The sequence below is a fragment of the Physeter macrocephalus genome, chromosome 12 (assembly GCF_002837175.3).
Source record: "Physeter macrocephalus isolate SW-GA chromosome 12, ASM283717v5, whole genome shotgun sequence".
Taxonomy (NCBI): Eukaryota; Metazoa; Chordata; class Mammalia; order Artiodactyla; family Physeteridae; genus Physeter; species Physeter macrocephalus.
Window position 1 is genome coordinate 29,615,211 of NC_041225.1, and position 17,416 is coordinate 29,632,626.

Sequence of the window (17,416 nt, forward strand, 5' to 3'; positions counted from 1 at the left end):
AAAAAAAAAAAAAAAGAAAGACATTCAGGTATGATATTTGATATTTTAAATGGTGCATTTGTGTTTATTATTCTGCATTTTGTTGATGTTTTATTAATGCTTCTATTTATTGATGCCTATACTGTCCCTTTTATTATATATTTCCACAAAATAAACGCATGTTTCACAATATTCGTGTTTTTATCATAGAAATAAGATATTAAATTACAAATAAAGTATTTTATTATTTACTTCAAAATTATACTTACCGATATTTTTCAATGTATTTAAATGTATTTTTATAATAAATATTTGTCCAAAGTTATTTTAACTTGTTTCAGTTTTGTTTACACTGTTACATACAATTTTAAAAAATTATTTGGGGAATTTTTATGTCATCATCAACTAGAATTTTTTAACCTGTTTTGAACAATAAACGTGTTGTTATTTGCATACAGAAAAGGCGATGTAAAGGAGAAAACGGGTAATTTGTTTTTTGTTTTATGGAAATCTGCCAAACAGATTGCTAGCTGTATTAGTAAAGAATTAAAGAGTTGAGATAGCAAGTTAATAAGTACTGTTTAAGCCATGCCTTTTTATCAAAATATGTCTTGCTCAAATTTAGAAATTATTTTATGATTAACTTACATTTTGTCCAGAGTGAGCCTCTGACAACGGAAAATAATGACCTCACCATTTAAGTGAAAAAAATTAAAAAGTCTTGCAAATCTCTCCTGCAGAATATTTTGGGTTAATGAGTTTTTTTTTTAACACCTTTATTGGAGTATAACTGTTTTACAATAGTGTGTTAGTTTCTCCTTTACAGCAAAGTGAATCAGTTATACATATATAGTGTGTTGGTTTCTCCTTTACAACAAAGTGAATCAGTTATACATATACATATGTTCCCATATCTCTTCCCTCTTGCGTCTCCCTCCCTCCCACCCTCCCTATCCCACCCCTCTCGGTGGTCACAAAGCACAGAGGTGATCTCCCTGTGCTACGCGGCAGCTTCCCACTAGCTATCTAATTTACATTTGGTAGTGTATATATGTCCCTGCCACTCTAATGAGATTTTTAAAAAAAAATAAAGTTTAAGCCAGCTATAGAATAGGCCTAGAACTGTCATGGGGATATTACTCACATTCGCTTCTAATTAATTTGGATCTAATCGAAGGAATTTCAAATGCTGGAAACACACTGAGGTCTGAGAAAACAATGAATTTCTAAACTCATCCTGGACAAATGGAATTGTGATATCATTAGAGCCTTTGCCTCTTGACATCATCCCCTTACCTACACCTCAGGGATGACTTCTTTCTCCTTGGAATCCAGCCTGCCAACCACACGACTCTGTGCCCTGGGTTTCCTGGGTGATGGATCAAGGCAGCAGCATCTATTCAAGGGGTCACTGAAAGAAAAGGGTAGACTGGTGTGAGACGGACAGCTGGCATGCAGTAAATGCATTTAGAAAGCTAATAAACCGCTCATTTTGAATGACTCCTGAAATTGATTCCAATACGAGCAGTTGGGAGAGAAATAAGCTTTTAGGAAGGTCATTTGATGTCATATAGAGTCTTTCTCAATAACCCAGTTAAACTGTTTAGCAATTTACAAAGCAAATCCCAGCCCAGTTTTGATCTGGTAATTAATCGAGCCTTCTAGTCAAGCCAAGGCTGTACATAGGAACTGAACGTAGCCACACTTCTTTAGCCTTAATAATTCAGGACTTGAATTGCCAGATGGGATTTGACACGAGATAGCTGCTGAAAGAGACGTTGAAATCATGTCACACATATAAGGCTTTTTAGGTTTCTCAGAAGCAACACATCAGCTGAGTATAAGTTGCCGCACCCCCCTGCAAGTGTATCTTATTGAAATTCTCATATTAATTTTACAAACATATTCTCAGGATTTGGTAAAGACTAAGGACATGATTAAAAGGGAATCTAGCGTTTTTTTCCAGGTCTTGCCTTTGGGAGAGAACCAGATTTCTTTAAAAAGTTTACTGGAAAGAGCTGCATATCTGCACATGGAATGAGTGAAAGCAGAGGTCCCAGGGACATTCCAGCCACACCAGAGAAAGTCAGGAACAAGGAGGCGACAGTCACTCCAGTGGTGATACTGGTAACATGATGCTGTTAACATCTACTTAATGTTTATTCAAACATCTTAATCTTTGCTGTTGCTTCATTCTTTTGTTGTTGTTTGGGTTATTGTTGCAACGACAAAGGCGATATTTTGTGTGTGTGATATTGTTTAATGGAAAGTATGCACTAGAACAGCATCCTAAGATCAGATCACCGAAATCCCAGGGCCTACTGAAACAGGGGTGGCAATTTAGAACAGCAGTGGTCAATCATTCAGTAGTATGTGTTCTAATCATTTATGAATTGATCTGAAAACTCATTTAACAAAAATAGTGAAAGAACAGTTTACAAATGGTTAAACAATTTATTAGTGTCATTGTCAACTAAAATTTTTGAACCTTGTTGTTTTGAACAATAGTCATGCTGTCATTTTGCATATAGAAAAGGCAAAGTAAAGGAGAAAAAGGATCATCTGTGTTTTTGGTTTTTGTTTTATGGAAATCTGGGAAACAGATTGCTAGCTGTATTAGTTAAAGGAGTAAAGAGTTGAGATAATACTTAATAAGTAGTGTTAAAGCCATACCTTTTTATCAAAATATGTCTTGCTCAAATTTAGAAATTATTTTATGATTAACTTAACAGAGGCGGCAATCTTTGACAAGAAACGGTGGGACCTTCTTCCTGATTCATCCACTACCAGAAAGTCCTTAGCTTCCCCAAACTGCTGAACAAAATTCTACATCCTTGGCAGTGGATGACCTCAGGATGACCCCTTTTTATGATGAAATAAGGTATTAAGCAAGGTCATTCTCTCTGGAGCCATAAAAAGACTGACAGGGAAGACCGAACCATGCTTTGTTTCCAGCAGAGCTGCTGTGTGTCCCTTGCACTCCCTGGGCCTGGGTCCAGGCAGTGGTCCTTCTAATAGTGTTGCCTGTTAGAGCTTCTGCTTGGATGTGTCTTCCTACTCTTGTCTAATTATAAAACTGTTTGGGCCTCCCTGGTGGCGCAGGGGTTGAGAGTCTGCCTGCCGGTGCAGGGGACACGGCTTCGCGCCCCGGTCCGGGAGGATCCCACATGCCGCGGGGCGGCTGGGCCCGTGAACCGTGGCCGCTGAGCCTGCGCGTCCGGAGCCTGCGCTCCGCAACGGGAGAGGCCACAACAGTGAGAGGCCCGCGTACCGCAAAACAAAAAAAAAGAAAACTATTTATCACCTCATTATCCCAGTTCAAATGCTAATAACAAAATGCAACTGCAGATCAGCTTGAGAAACTGCGAATTGACCTTGGAACCTCGGTGCTGCCTTGTTTCCTGTGCTCAGCACTCAGTTTCAAATCCTTCATTGACATTTTCAGGTGAATATTTTGCACCTTAAAGCTCACCATTTGCCCGTATGTCTTTTGACCATGATCGATAACGAGTATATTCAATTCTAGTGAAATAATATTGCAATTTAAATACTAGGAAAGCAGGTTCACACATTCTTTTTTGTTTGTTTTTGATTATTTAATTACTTAATTTATTCATTCGAAATTTATTTGGGGCTGCGTCTGGCATCCTCCCTTCAAATATGAAGTAAAAAGACAAAATGAGGAAGACGTTAAGAGGAAACAATAGATTTGGAGACTTGGCGATCTAATCTAAAATTTGAAGTTTTTGCATTAAATGCTGGCACATGAAGAAGTGAGGTGAGAGTCAAGGGCATGACTGAAAACATTCGTAAGTAAATAACAATGAGAGCTCAGTAAGCGGATAGAAATGGTTCATGGCATTTTGGAGAAATTAAGTAAAAACAAAAGCACTCCCTCAGACCCCACGCCCCCAGTGTCTTACACAATATTCCTGAGGCCCCATTCACTTCAGTCTCACAGAGACTGGACAGTTCTGTGCAAGCTCAGTGTCCAGCCTGATCAATGCTCCTGCCTCTTGTGGGTCTGTCTGCTTTTCCCTTCTCTGACTGCCTGCAGTGCCTGAGTGTGAGGGGGTTACATCCTCCCAGGGCAACTTCAACCAGTGGGAGATAGGGGCTATGGTAATGACTCCTGTCTATAATCCCATGCATACGGTATTGAAAAGCCTCCAGAAAGACTCATTCTGCAGAAAGGGAACGCTCTCTCTCCGGTATGTGTCCAACTTGGGGAACTTATCCTAACTGGACCCAGTGCAAGGTTTGCCAACCCAGTGCCAGGAGCTAGTACTTGAGATACAGGATTGGCATCACTCAGCTCCTGAGGATTGGCCTTTGGTCTCAAGTCATTTTTCCACTGGTGAGTTTGAGGGTTGAATGGCAGTTAGGACTCGATGACTAGCCAGGCTTTATCTTAGAATGCAGGTGGACTCACACACGATTACATTCATTGAACATTGTTGGAGGTGTATTCTTGTAGATTGGCAGACTTATTAAAATTGTAGGAAACTAAGAGGTGGTGGATAATGTAAGCAAAATATAAATCAAGAAGATCTAAGTGGGTTCTCTGTCCCTGTTAATGTCAGAATCATAGCAGGCTCTGTTCTCAAACAAAACGTAGGCATTTCACAGAACCACAAATCACATTTTCCCCTTTGAGTCCTTTGAAAACAGCTAGTAATAGAGTTGCTTTATTGTACACTTTTAGACTGGGATCAGGATTTATAATTTGAACAAAGAAAGTCATCTATGCATACACATAATAAAAAAGGAGTATTCTTAAATATCAAAGCAGGCATCTCACAAATTTCCTTTACATCGAATTGTTTCTGGCCTCATGGAGATTGCTGAATTTGCCATTATTCTAAAAATCAAAGAGAATGGTATATTTCAGGCAAAGTTAATTTGATTTCAAACACTTTCTCACTAGCCAGATTCTTTATTGGCATCAGATATAGGAGCATCTTTGAGTTTCCCAGTTTTATAAAGACATACCAAAGCCCTGGTTGTTTTTGCCGAGTGTTAAAGTCTGTGACAGCTGGATGGCCATACCTCACAGCTTTCAGCTGACTTTCCAGCCAAATACTTTAAGAGGGTGAAAGAGAGAACAGCTTCTATGAATCACAGGACTTTCTGCTGCTGCCTACAGTGGTCCCCAGCTCTCCTCCTTGTCTCCCTGGGAACGCCAGAGCCATCAGGTGTGCTTTGTCTCTTACAGTTCAGCTCAGCCCTAGTCCTTTCAACTCGGTACCCTTTAGACTTTCCCTAAGTTGCATATTTATTGTTTTCAAGTTCCCTACTGAACTACTTGGACATAAAGATGTGTTTGCTGACCCCACGTTCACCCTCATTAAAGAAGTATTGTTAGCAAATCGGCATCCACAGGACACTTTGTATTCTTCTTGGTTTTGCCTGTGTAGGCTTCTAGACCATAACCTCCTTGTCTCCTCATCTCTTCTTACAAATATCATCACCCTCACCCCGACCCCTGCCAGGGGCAGGTGCCACATCTTAGCCTAGTCTCCAGTTCTGTCTTTTCCACACCAAGAAGTCTGCACAGCACCCACAAAGCCCGGAGGGTTCTTCTCCAAGGGGATCACTTAAGCTCTTTTGTACGTGTTATCAAGCCTGCAGGCTTGTCCACACTCACAGTTTTACGTTTCCTCTTTATGCCTTTAAACTGCTCCTTTACCCTTTGCTCGTCTATTTTACTTTCTTTTTTTTTTACCTGCACTGACCACAGGTGGCATTCTGTCTAGTTATCATATCCCTGGTGCACTTTTTTTTTTTTGTAAAGAGAGAATCCGAATTAAATCAACAACAATTAAAAAAATCTATCTCCCCTTTCACAGCCATGTGTTATCAGGCTTCCCTCCTTCTTGCCTATATATTGAGAGGGTTTTCCTGCTGGCTCAGCTACGTTTCCATGATGTATCTCCTTTCTTGTTTAGGTCGCTCTTTCCCCTTTACAATGGATTTAATTATTTAAGCCCATTCCTAGGAACGAGGCCTGATTTCTGCCTTTTAAGGATCATTCCCATCTGTCTTTCACATGTCGGGACACTCCAGGGCTCACCCACCCGGCATCCCCTTACACTTCCTGCCCTTCCTCTGTGGAGCCGACTTTGTTTTGGTGCCCACAGATTTGTCTGATTAAAATGCATTCAGCTCCCCTTGTTTCCCAGATTTTCTTCACTGCAGGCCTCCTCACCAACGCCCTAGGTATTCTAGCATCTGATTTCTTATACTGTAAACTCAGTCCTCCTAAGTTTCCAAATCCTTTCCTTCAGGCGTCATGGCCACAGAGGTTTCTTCCAAAAAATCTTTCACACCATGAGAACCCATCATTCACCCTTCTGTTCCTCTTCCCTTTATCCAGAAATCAACTATAAAGGATTCCTTCCTCACGTGATTTTCCCAAGAATAAAGGTCACTTTCGGTCTCAATTCTGCATGGTAATGAGTCCCTCTTGCTTGGAATTCTTTTTTGCTCTTGACCTCCCCCCACCAAGGTCTTTCTCCTGGGTCTTCTCAACCTCCCCATCCAGGTTTTTTCTCTTTCTCTACCACTGCTGGTTCCTTAAACTTGAGCTTTTATCCTCTTTGTATACTTAGGTAATATATTCCCCAGTGGGCAATCTGCCACATGATGGCAAATTCTACCAATTCTCCACCAGCTTTCAGATCTAAATCTCCAACCTGAGCGAATGTTTTTGATAGTGAGCTGCACAGGTCCACCTCAATATGTCACAGGTCCTCAACTCAACACCCAATTTTACCAGCTAGTTAGTTTTAGTATGCAAGTCATAACTTTTCTGAGGTAGACCTTACAGATTACTTATCTCCCAGTCCTGGTTAGTTTGCCGTGCTTAGCTCACTAAAAATGGTTCATATCACTGAATACTTGATATTTTACCTGTCACAGCCTACCCAATAGACAACCAAACAATAACAAGATGTCCAGAAATCACTCAAAGTCACAAAAGAGGCTTCTTTTTCCTATATATCCAATAAGTTCTCCACCTGACATAAGAAAGTTCTGTAGGCCAGCAACTGTGCAGACACCGGAGACATGCAAATTTGAGTCAGACCCCATCGTTTCATTTCAGAAGCTCACACTCTTATAGAAGAGGCAGATTATTATACACCATAGATTGTGCTCTGACATAGTGCACAGCTTTAGAGGATGCCTTTGGGTTTTTATGAGGCGAGAAACATGGATGTCAACTGGGCATCTGCATGTCCCCAGCCTTGCAGTTCTCCACTCTGTACAAGTCGGCATGTACAGAATAGAGTTTATGTCTGCCAGCTTCTTATAAAATCCTGGAGGTTCAGATGGTTGTCTCAGATACAGTACAAAGCAAGTGATTAATAGGAGCATGCACATATTAGGTATGGTTGGGACAGATAAATAAAAGACATATAGGAAGATGTTAGAAATTCTAGAATGGGTTGCCTAGGGAAAGAAGAAAGTTGTTTCTAAACCACCGACTAAAAAGTATGGAACTGGAACACAAGCCTTTGCCTCCAAGAAGATGCTCCCATTCACATCTTTAGGCCCAACTCCTTGCTTAGTATCTAATGCCATGTGCTTTCTCACACTAGGAGTTGGACCTTGGATATCCCTGAAAACATATAGTAATAATATTTATTTTTTTAAAACGCAACATTTTCCCTGGAAAATATTTTTACCATTCCTAAGTTTCTATTCACACAAACAAAACCACCTCTGGAGTCTGTGTCAGGTGTGGAACCCTGGACTTATTTCCCTTTGTCCCATTAAGCATTTCTCAGGTGCATCCCCTTTCCTCAAGAAACCATCCTAGATCCTCACAACTAAACTTGAACTCTTTCCCTTTGTTTATTCCACCCCCCGCCACCATGGTTCCTCTTGAACTTGATTTTCTTCTTCTGCCCATGAGTCAGACTCTTTACTGAATAACTTCTGGAAGAAAGGGACCATGTAAAGCTCTCTGGATATGAAGTGGCCCTTGCGTAAAAGAGCATAAAGTCTCTTAGGAAAGATAAGATATGTACATGAAGAAGTATAGAAGAGTACTCTGTTTTAGAAATTCCCCAAGAAGAGTAAAAGCCAAAGTTCCAGTTGATAAGATGAAAAGTTTACTCTTGAGCAGGTAAAGCAGATTTCATGGAGAAATGGCATTTTAGTTTGGTTTTGAATCTATTAGAGAAGGCAAAGGAATGGGAGCCATTGGTTAAAGGGAAAGCATAAGTAAAGCATCAGAGGTAGAACAACTCTTGCTGTCATGCTGTAGTAAACATTAGGATAGAGAATCGTGAGTCTATGAAGGATTAGATTAATGGGGATAGGAATTAATGGTAATTGGAGGGACAGCTGGAAAGAGCATTCATTCATTGCTAGGCTAACATGTTTGAAGTACATTTGCATGAGAAGAGAAGTTATACTTTCATTTGGGCAAAAATATGATCTGATAAAGTTATTAAGGCAAAAATTTGCCCTAATCCATTGTTTGTTTGTTTTTTTCTAATTAAGTGTTTTGAAGTGAAATTTTAAAAAATTTTGAGGAGGTCTAATTTATCATATTTTTCTTTTATACTATGCCTTTGGGATAGAATCTAAGAAATCCTTGTTGAACCCAACATCTTGAAGATTTTCTCCTATTTTTTTTCCAGAAGTCCCGTTGTTTTAGCACTTTCATATAATCATGTGGTCAGTTGTCAGTTAATTTGTGTGACTGACATGAAGGTCCACATGAAGGTCCTTGTTTTGCATGTGGAGACCAGTTGCCCCAGCACTAGTTGTTGAATAGACTGTTCTTTCCCTGATAATCGCCTTTGTGTCTTTGTCAACAATCAATGATCAATATATAGATTTATTTTTTGACTCTCAATTCTCTTCCATTGATATCTCAAATTCTGCTCCACTGATCTATACATCCTTATTTTAGGACCACACTATCCTGATGACTATAGCTTTATAAGTTTTGAAAATGTGAAGTGAATGTGCTCTAGCTTCGTTCTTTTTCAAAAATGTTTTAACTACATCAGGAACTACTTTTTTGAACATAAATATGTATCTATGTTCATATACATATGTATAGATTTTTCCCTGAGAGGATTTAAAGAGAAATTGTCTATACTTCATTTTAGAAAGTTATTGGAAAAGGGAAATAGAATTAAAGAAACTTTTATTCAAAATATTCTCTGTGTTTTTCAAGAAAAACTAAAAACCAAAAACCTTTCCCAGCTTATGTTTCTGAACCCAGAAGTCAGCAGACATGACTTTCTTCCCTAAACCTTGAACTCTTAGCTCATGCGTGGACCTCAGGAGGACCATCCTCTCTCCTCACAGGTGGTGCTTCAGCACTGACCGGAGGAAAACAGACTCTTGGGAGGAAGTCAAATTGACTAGAAGAAAGAAAAATAAATAAACATTATTAAAACAAATAGACTCATAAATACCCTGGAGATAGCTCTGTGCCCCTGTAGTTACGGAAAAGTAAGTATACAAAATTTAACCCCAAAATTCATATCGCTTGTGTAATTGGAAGAGCACCCCAACCTCTGAACTCATTCTTCTTGTCAGATCTGGGGCCCAAATATTTCTTGATCTAGGATCATCTAGGAGGATGGTCTTTTCTCGTGTGTGTGGCCAGATTAGAGCTTGATTCCCCTGCCCGCCCCCACCCCCGACATCTGTTTCTTCACATCACCCTCTGTCTTACGATGAGAACGACTGAATTGTTCCGCAGGATGCTAAACTATCAAGCTCTAACCATTTCTCCCCGTGATCCTGTCTTCTTTAGAACCAAATGCTTTTTCCCTTAGATGCAGATAACAACTAATTTACAGGGTTTTTTTCTCCAAGATTGAAACTGTCCCTGTGCATCTGCTTTGCTGGAGGAATTATTCCTTTCCTTCTTTCCCAAAGGAAAAGGCAAACCTTAGTCCTATGAGGCTACTAGAAGTCTTCCCAGTATCTTTATTCCTAATCCTCCCGTAATTTAGGCACAAAGAGACTGTCTAAAAAGTCAACTAAGAGCACATTGTGCCAAAGGAAAGATTATTCCGCCTTATTTGGTTCTCTAATCTTGTTCACCCACCAAAGGTACCTAGGTAAAGAGGTGTGTGTGTGTGTGTGTGTGTGTGTGTGTTGGTAGGAGGGGAAGTTTGGGAGGGAAAAGTAATTTGAGTGGAAATTGCCAGTAAACAGTTGGAGATGTGATATTGACACACACCCCAAGTTTTTAGGGATAGAGTTGGAGTTTGCCAGGAGGTGATCCTATAGTTAATTGTTGTAAAAAAAAAAAAAAAAAAGCTGAGTAAATAAATGAAGAAGCATTAAAGAAGTCTGGTGAGCTGTGACCCCTGGCGAGAATGGGAACACAATTCAAAGGAGTAAATCATCAACCAAAACCAAGACAAGTGCTCAAAGGAAGAGCGTGGGGGGCACAGATCCAAAGATAGTAAGAACTAAGAAAAGCTATTTGACCTGGCAGTTCATCGATCATTAGTGCCTGGGGAAAGGCAGATGCTACCAACTCGTCGTGGGTCTCCCAAAGACTCTTCATGCAAAATGCACACTTGTCCCCCAGAGTCATCAATGAGGTAACCCGCATGATAGTGGTGGAAATCATATTGCAAGGAATTCATTGTGAAACATGAGTAATTTATGTGTGGGCTATGGTTTGCAGAATTTTGGTGATTCTTTTTTAAAGAAAACTGGCTGGAAGCAAGAAGAAGGGAAAGATGACTCTCAGGATAGAGAATACAAAATGCTTTTGAGCTGTGTGGAAAGCAATGCAGAGTTAGACTTTAAGTACTTAAGAAGAGAGAAAAAAACTGTGTAGAATTTTCAACATAGGTTCTAATGTAAGGTGATTTTATATATATGTATATAATATTTTTGATGAATATATATATATATAACATATTCATCAAAAAATATTTCAACATATACAGAGTTCCTTTGAAAAGTCTCGTTTCTAGGTAGGATTTCAGGGTCCTTCACTTTCCGTATTATAAATTCAAGCTGTTGCCGACATCATGGCATAAAGACCCAATATCTACAAAAAAAAATCATGGAGAAAACTATGATGGTGAAGAACTGCCCTTGAACTGAAATGTTATCTTTGGATTCATTTCCTAATTAATAATCAGCATACAAATCAAATCAGATGTATAGGGCAACTCACCTTTCCAAATAATCAGAAATTCTATAAAAACACAAATATATGAGTATCTGGAAGGCCAGTACATTTCTGAGTTTCAAGTGAATCACTTCTGAACAGAATGTGGAGGACACGTATGCACTTTAACAAGGGCTACATTATTAGATTTTCTGAGTCTTCTTAATTTGATCATGCCTTTATGTCAGTGACTATAAGACACTAGTGCATTGTGTCTTTGATCCCATTGTCAGGGTCTAAAAGGTCTATGTGGTCTTTACTTTTAGAAAAGAGTAAATCTCTTCCTGGGTAAAGGTATCCCTGTAAGCCAGCTGCCTTTCAAGTCAAAACAGAAGGGATTGTTTTCAGGCTGACAGATAACAAGCCTTCATTTTTTCCTTTCTTATGGTGGTATTGCCAGATAGCACTTAAGTGATACAAAGAGTTTCTCCTGGGCTATATTACCTTGGCATGAATAAAACTCAATGCATTATTGTAAATGACAGAGATGTTCTGATTTTGGTAGCATGAGGTCTTCAATGTGGAAGAACAAGAAAGTAATAATGGTAAAATGAGAAGGCTGGCCATAATGAAGGAAGAATCTCACTGGAGAAACTAGCAAATTATTGTGTGAGAGAGAGACACTTTGGTGAGACAAAAGAATCGCATTGGCTGAGTCACCGAGGATCTCGAGAGTAAATCATTACAATCAGGCCTCTCTCAATTTTTAACAGACCCAGGCTGCTTCAAGTCCAGGCAAGCCAGAAAGAACGCTGTCTCTAAAAGCCATTTATTATGGGTTTATACATCCCCGAGTTTCATTTGTTTGGTGCTTGTCCTTGCACAAAATGGATATCTGGCTCCTACTCTTACGAGCCTCAAGTCTTCACTGCTTGCCTTTTTCCATCGCTTGTCTTTATGGGGGCTGACACACTCACCCATCAATTACTCTCTAGGCAGACTAAAAAGCAAGGCGTGCATGTTACAGAAAGCAATATTACTCTTGGTTCCATCCTGTCCAGAGCTAGTTTGCTTTTGTCTTCCTGCTGATACTCTTGGTTCCAGGCCCCATCCTCAAGCCTGAATTAGCCAGTCACCTTGACTTTTGTGTAATTGTTTGTTTTTCCTTTCAGTTTTATTGAAATATAGTTGACATGAAACACTGTATATGTTTAAGGTATACAGCATAGTGATTTAACACACATATATTGTTAAATGTTTACTGAAACAAGTCTAGTTAACATCCATCACCTCGTTTAGTTAAAAAAAAAGTTTTTCCTTGTGATGAAAACTTTTGGATCTAGTCTCTTTTAGCAGCTTTTAAATACACCATACACCAGTGTTACCTATTGTCACTGGGTTATGCACTGCATCCTCAGTTCTTACTTATCTTATACGTGGTAGATTGTACCCTTTGACCCCCTTCACCCAGTCCCTCCTACCCCTGCCTCTAGAAGCCACCAATCTGCTCTGCATTTCTATGAGGTTTGTTTGTTCTTTTTTAATAGATTCTACATGTAAATGAGATCATACGGTATTTGTCTTTCTCTGTCTGACTTATTTCACTACTTTGACTCTTCTCTTAGCATCTTGAATCTTAGTGTGGCTTTGTAGTTTTTAGCTTTTTTATCCTTCTGGCCCAATATCTTTTATTTTACAGGACCCAACTTTTTCTTTTACAATCTCCTCCATAAAGGACAAGAGTGCCAACACTATGGTATTTTACATTTGTCCCCAAATAGATGTAAAATTGACCAGAACCTGGGATCCCTAGTTCTTTTTCATAATTTTCAGTAGCAAACTCAGTGAATTTGGAGACGATGGAGAAGCATTATTTAGCCTAGTTCTCAGAACTTAGAGACAATTCATGAAGGTCTTGTCAATTGAGTTTAGAGACCAACTAGCAAAGAGCTATTATCAAAGGAAGTCTGGAAAAGGCAGAGTATTCAAGGCCTGGAATAGCATTACCCAGGGAGAATAATGTTTGGTTTAACTTTTTTTTCCACTCCTATCTTTGCCTTCTGTTTGTGCCTTGAGAAATCTGGGAAGAAATCTGACAGTGTATACTAGGGAAGAAATCTGACAGTGTATACTCAATGTCTGTAATGTTCAAATACGCTAGCCTTCAAAGTGAGATGTACTGAATCACTTGATGATGTGGTTACAGAAGATGTGGCTGTGAAGACAAAGAGTGCCCTACTTTTGGGTAACCATAAATGTCATCCAAATGATGCTTAAATGATTATCCAAACCAGGAGAATATCGAGGAGTGAGAGGCCTTGTTGTTAATAATCATGCCAGGACAATGTGTTTAGGGACAATCCCAGGAAAATCAGGGTATACATTCACTTCCTATTAAAGGAGTTTGTTAAAAAAAACAAAAAACGGAGAAAAAACCGGCCCTTTGTCCAGACTATACTTAAATAGCTACATACCTTGGATTTCATAGAAACAATGGAAAACACACTCTAAAACATGGACTACAATAATTTTTGAAACATCAACCAGTACCAGCTTAAGTCTGAGGCAAATGAACTAGCAACCAATACAAATCGGAGAACAAGCTCTCAGAGCTGATATACAAGGGAGAATGGACCCTGTCTTCAGGTGAGGAGTGTCCACATGTAAGTGGTTGTGGGTTTGTCATTTTGCATAAACCACCTATGGAAACGGGCTCAATTTTCATTTGTTCTTGGAAAGTGGCAAAATAGTTACATAATATATAAATATATGTTATTTAATAAATAAAATAGTAAAATAGTTGTATATACAACACTGGTCTGATATGGCTTATATCTATATGTGAGAGTGTGCAGTGTACCCTTCACTTCAACATACAGAAGGGTGGTTTACCTACTTATGGTACAATTAACTCTGTTTTCTCTAGTGAAGTCCAATATCTCAATGATAATAATAATATAATAACAATAATAATAGGTACCATTTTCGAACAAATACTATGTGCCATATGCTTTTCATCTTCCATAATTCTGTAGATGTGAAATCGTGGCACAGAATAGTTTAGTGACTTGCCTAAGAACACAGTATGATTAGGAGTCTAACTACTGTATTAGTTTGCTCAGACTGTCCTAACAAAATACCATGAACAACAGGAATTGATTTTCTTACAGTTTTGGAGGCTGGAAGCCCAAGACCAAGATGTCGGCAGGTTTGGTTTTCCTGGGGCCTCTCTCCTTGGCTGGCAGTTGGCCGCCTTCTCGCTCTGTCCTTACATGGTCTTTTCTATGTGCTCACGGTCCTCTGGTGTCTCTTCCTCTTGTTATAAGGCAACCAGTCATATTGGATTAGGGCCCACCCTAACAGGCTCATTTTAACTAAATTACTACTATAAAAGCTCTGTGTCCACACACAGTCACATTCCGAGGTACTGGGAGTTAGGATTTCAGCATATAAATTTGGGGGCTTGTGGGGAACTTGATTAGCCCATAACAGTGTCCAAGCTGAAATTCAGATTTGGTCTGAGTCTAAAACCCATGTGTTCTCCCCATCAGCTTGGCTGCAGCTACTGGAAGCAAGCCCTCTGCTTTATGCTTTATTAAGAGAAGTAGATCTACAGGGCACTGTCTCTATCCCCTAAAGCTTCCTAATCGGTAGAGAAAGGAAACAAGTCCACCACTTTCCCTAATGCCAAACAAAATAAAATGACAAGTAAATGAGTGCTCAGAAGATGGTGGGCAGAGTAGATCAAAGCACTGCCTCTGAAATCAAAGTACTGGAGTTCAGGTCTTAGTTCTGCAATTAATGTAGATACAAGAAAATGAGGATCAGAGCATTCATTCAAAAACTGTGTTGAGATCCTCCCATGCACTATGCATCATTCTAGCCTCTTTGGCTACATTATACTGTTCTAAGTGTATTTAAATATTACTCAAGAATAAAATAGGTGATTTTTACAAAAATGCCTCTTGTTTTGTATTATCCTTATGAAAGGTCTTTGTGGATAATCAAAATTAGCTGCTTTGAAGATTTGTTTTTTTTACTAAAGTTAAATGGTTAGGGACTCTGGTATTAAGTTTAGGTTATTTATTTTTAATAATTCCTTCAAAGAAAGAATAAAATATTCACGATTAAACAAAAATTAGTGGTGATACCCAGCAGGACCCTGTGGGGCTCCCGGGCACAAAAGCCTCTCTGTGTCCCCCATTTCTTGATGACAGGAAACGGGCTTCATTCAGTCTCCATGACCTTCCCTGAGTTCCAAGGAGTAGGTTCAAAGAGTTGCTAATTAGGGAAGGAGGGGATGCGAGGCATGGGAGGAGCAGTCAAGAGAAAACATAGTGCAGCCTTGGGGCAGGGTCCTGGTTCTCCCTCAAGGGATACACACAACGATATCGTTGAGCTGTTTGGAAGATACTGAAACTCCCTCCAGGTGGGAGTAGTTAACTGTCTGCTGCCTACATAGACCCCAGACCAGTTGAAACCAGAAGATCCGTGATGCCAACTCCCACTTACCATCCCACCAGCCAATCAGAAGAATGTCCATGAGCTGATCACGCCCTCTTTGAACCATTACTACAAAACTTCTCACTACCCCCTCCAGGGACACACAGCTTTGAGGGCATTTTCCCGCTGTGGCCCCCTTTGCCTGGCAAAACAATAAAGCTATTCTTTACTACTTCACCCAAAACTCTGTCTTTGAAAATTAATTCAGTGTCGGGGTACAGAGGCTGGTTTTGGCTTCAGTGAGACTGACCAAAGCACTGGAGGAAAGCTTTTTGGTCAAGTAGCTTTTAAACATATATAAAGACTGACTTAAAATTTGGTTCCAACTGTAGAAGAGACAAGTTTGTTTAAAGACTGGCTTAAATCTTAGCTCCCACTACAGAAGAGAAGAATTTAAATGAAAGGAAACAAAGAGATCTTTGAGATAAGTAAAATCTGAAATCCTGATCTCCATCAGGATCCGCAGATCTCCCTCGAGGTCCTGGGTCAGTCTCCCCAGGCCTTTCGGCACTTAACATATTGTCGAGATGTTCTCTAAAGTGAGAGACTTATGCAGCCTTGACGTCCAGCACAGAGAACAAGTGGATGGTATTCCAGAGTCTTCCATATATATATATATATATATATATATATATATATATATATATATATATATATATATATATATATATATACATACATAGGTAGATGTTTATCTGTTTTGAAGCAGACACCAGGATTAAGATAAAAGGGGTGTGTCTCACTGGGTCACACTTTGGAGATCAGAGTTGCCACATTTTTCTACAATTTTAAGGATGTGAGACATCAGACAGCTTCCGAGACTTTCAACTAAGACCACAGAGCCCGGAAGCTCTGCACAGCATTCAATTCAGCCATCTAATAAAACACTCTTCATAGTTGTCATGACAACACCCTCATTCTCCCCTTGTGAAGTATGCTTCTTTCCTCCAGCTGGAAGTGTTTACTTGAGGTCTATTGGGACGGTGTGATTTCTTTTACTAGAATATACCATTAGAAGGGCACTGAATTGGAATTCACCAAGCTTTCTTTGAGATTACACTGTATGAATGAATCCAGGTAACACACAACACCTTCTTGGTGTCCTCTTCTCACAGCAGCCAGAGACTTCTCATATCTCTTTGGAAGCTTTCATTTCTACTTTTAGGAGAAATTATTTTAAAAGACCTGATTCAAAGCCCTAGGGTCTTTAACATTTTCAACTTTGTTTTTTGTCCTTCCAGAACCAGGTAGCCAGCTCCTGTGAGTTAAGTTTCTACAGTTTTATGAAAAATTAGGCTTTATGATGCTGGCAAAGTTTATTTATCAGGAAATGGCAATCTGTTCTTATTTTTTATTATTGAAATCTAGTTGATTTACAATGTCATGTTAGTTTCAGGTGTACAGCAAAGTGATTCAGTTATACATATATATATATTCAGATTATTTTCCCTTATAGGTTATTACAAAATATAACCTTTGCTATATAGTAGGTCCTTGATGTTTATCTATTTTATATATAGCAGTGTGTATCTGTTAATCCCAACCTCTTAATTATCCCCCACCCCTCCATTTTGGTACCCATACGTTTGTTTTCTATGTCTGTGAGTCTCTTTCTGTTTTGTATATAATTTCATTTGTATCTTATTTTTTAGATTCCACATATAAGTGATATCATATGATATTTGTCTTTTCCTGGCTTATGTCACTTAATATAATAATTTCTAGGTCCATCCATGTTGCTACAAATGGCATTATTTCATTATTTTTTATGGCTGAGTAATATTCTACCGTGTGTGTGTGTGTGTGTGTGTGTGTGTGTGTGTGTGT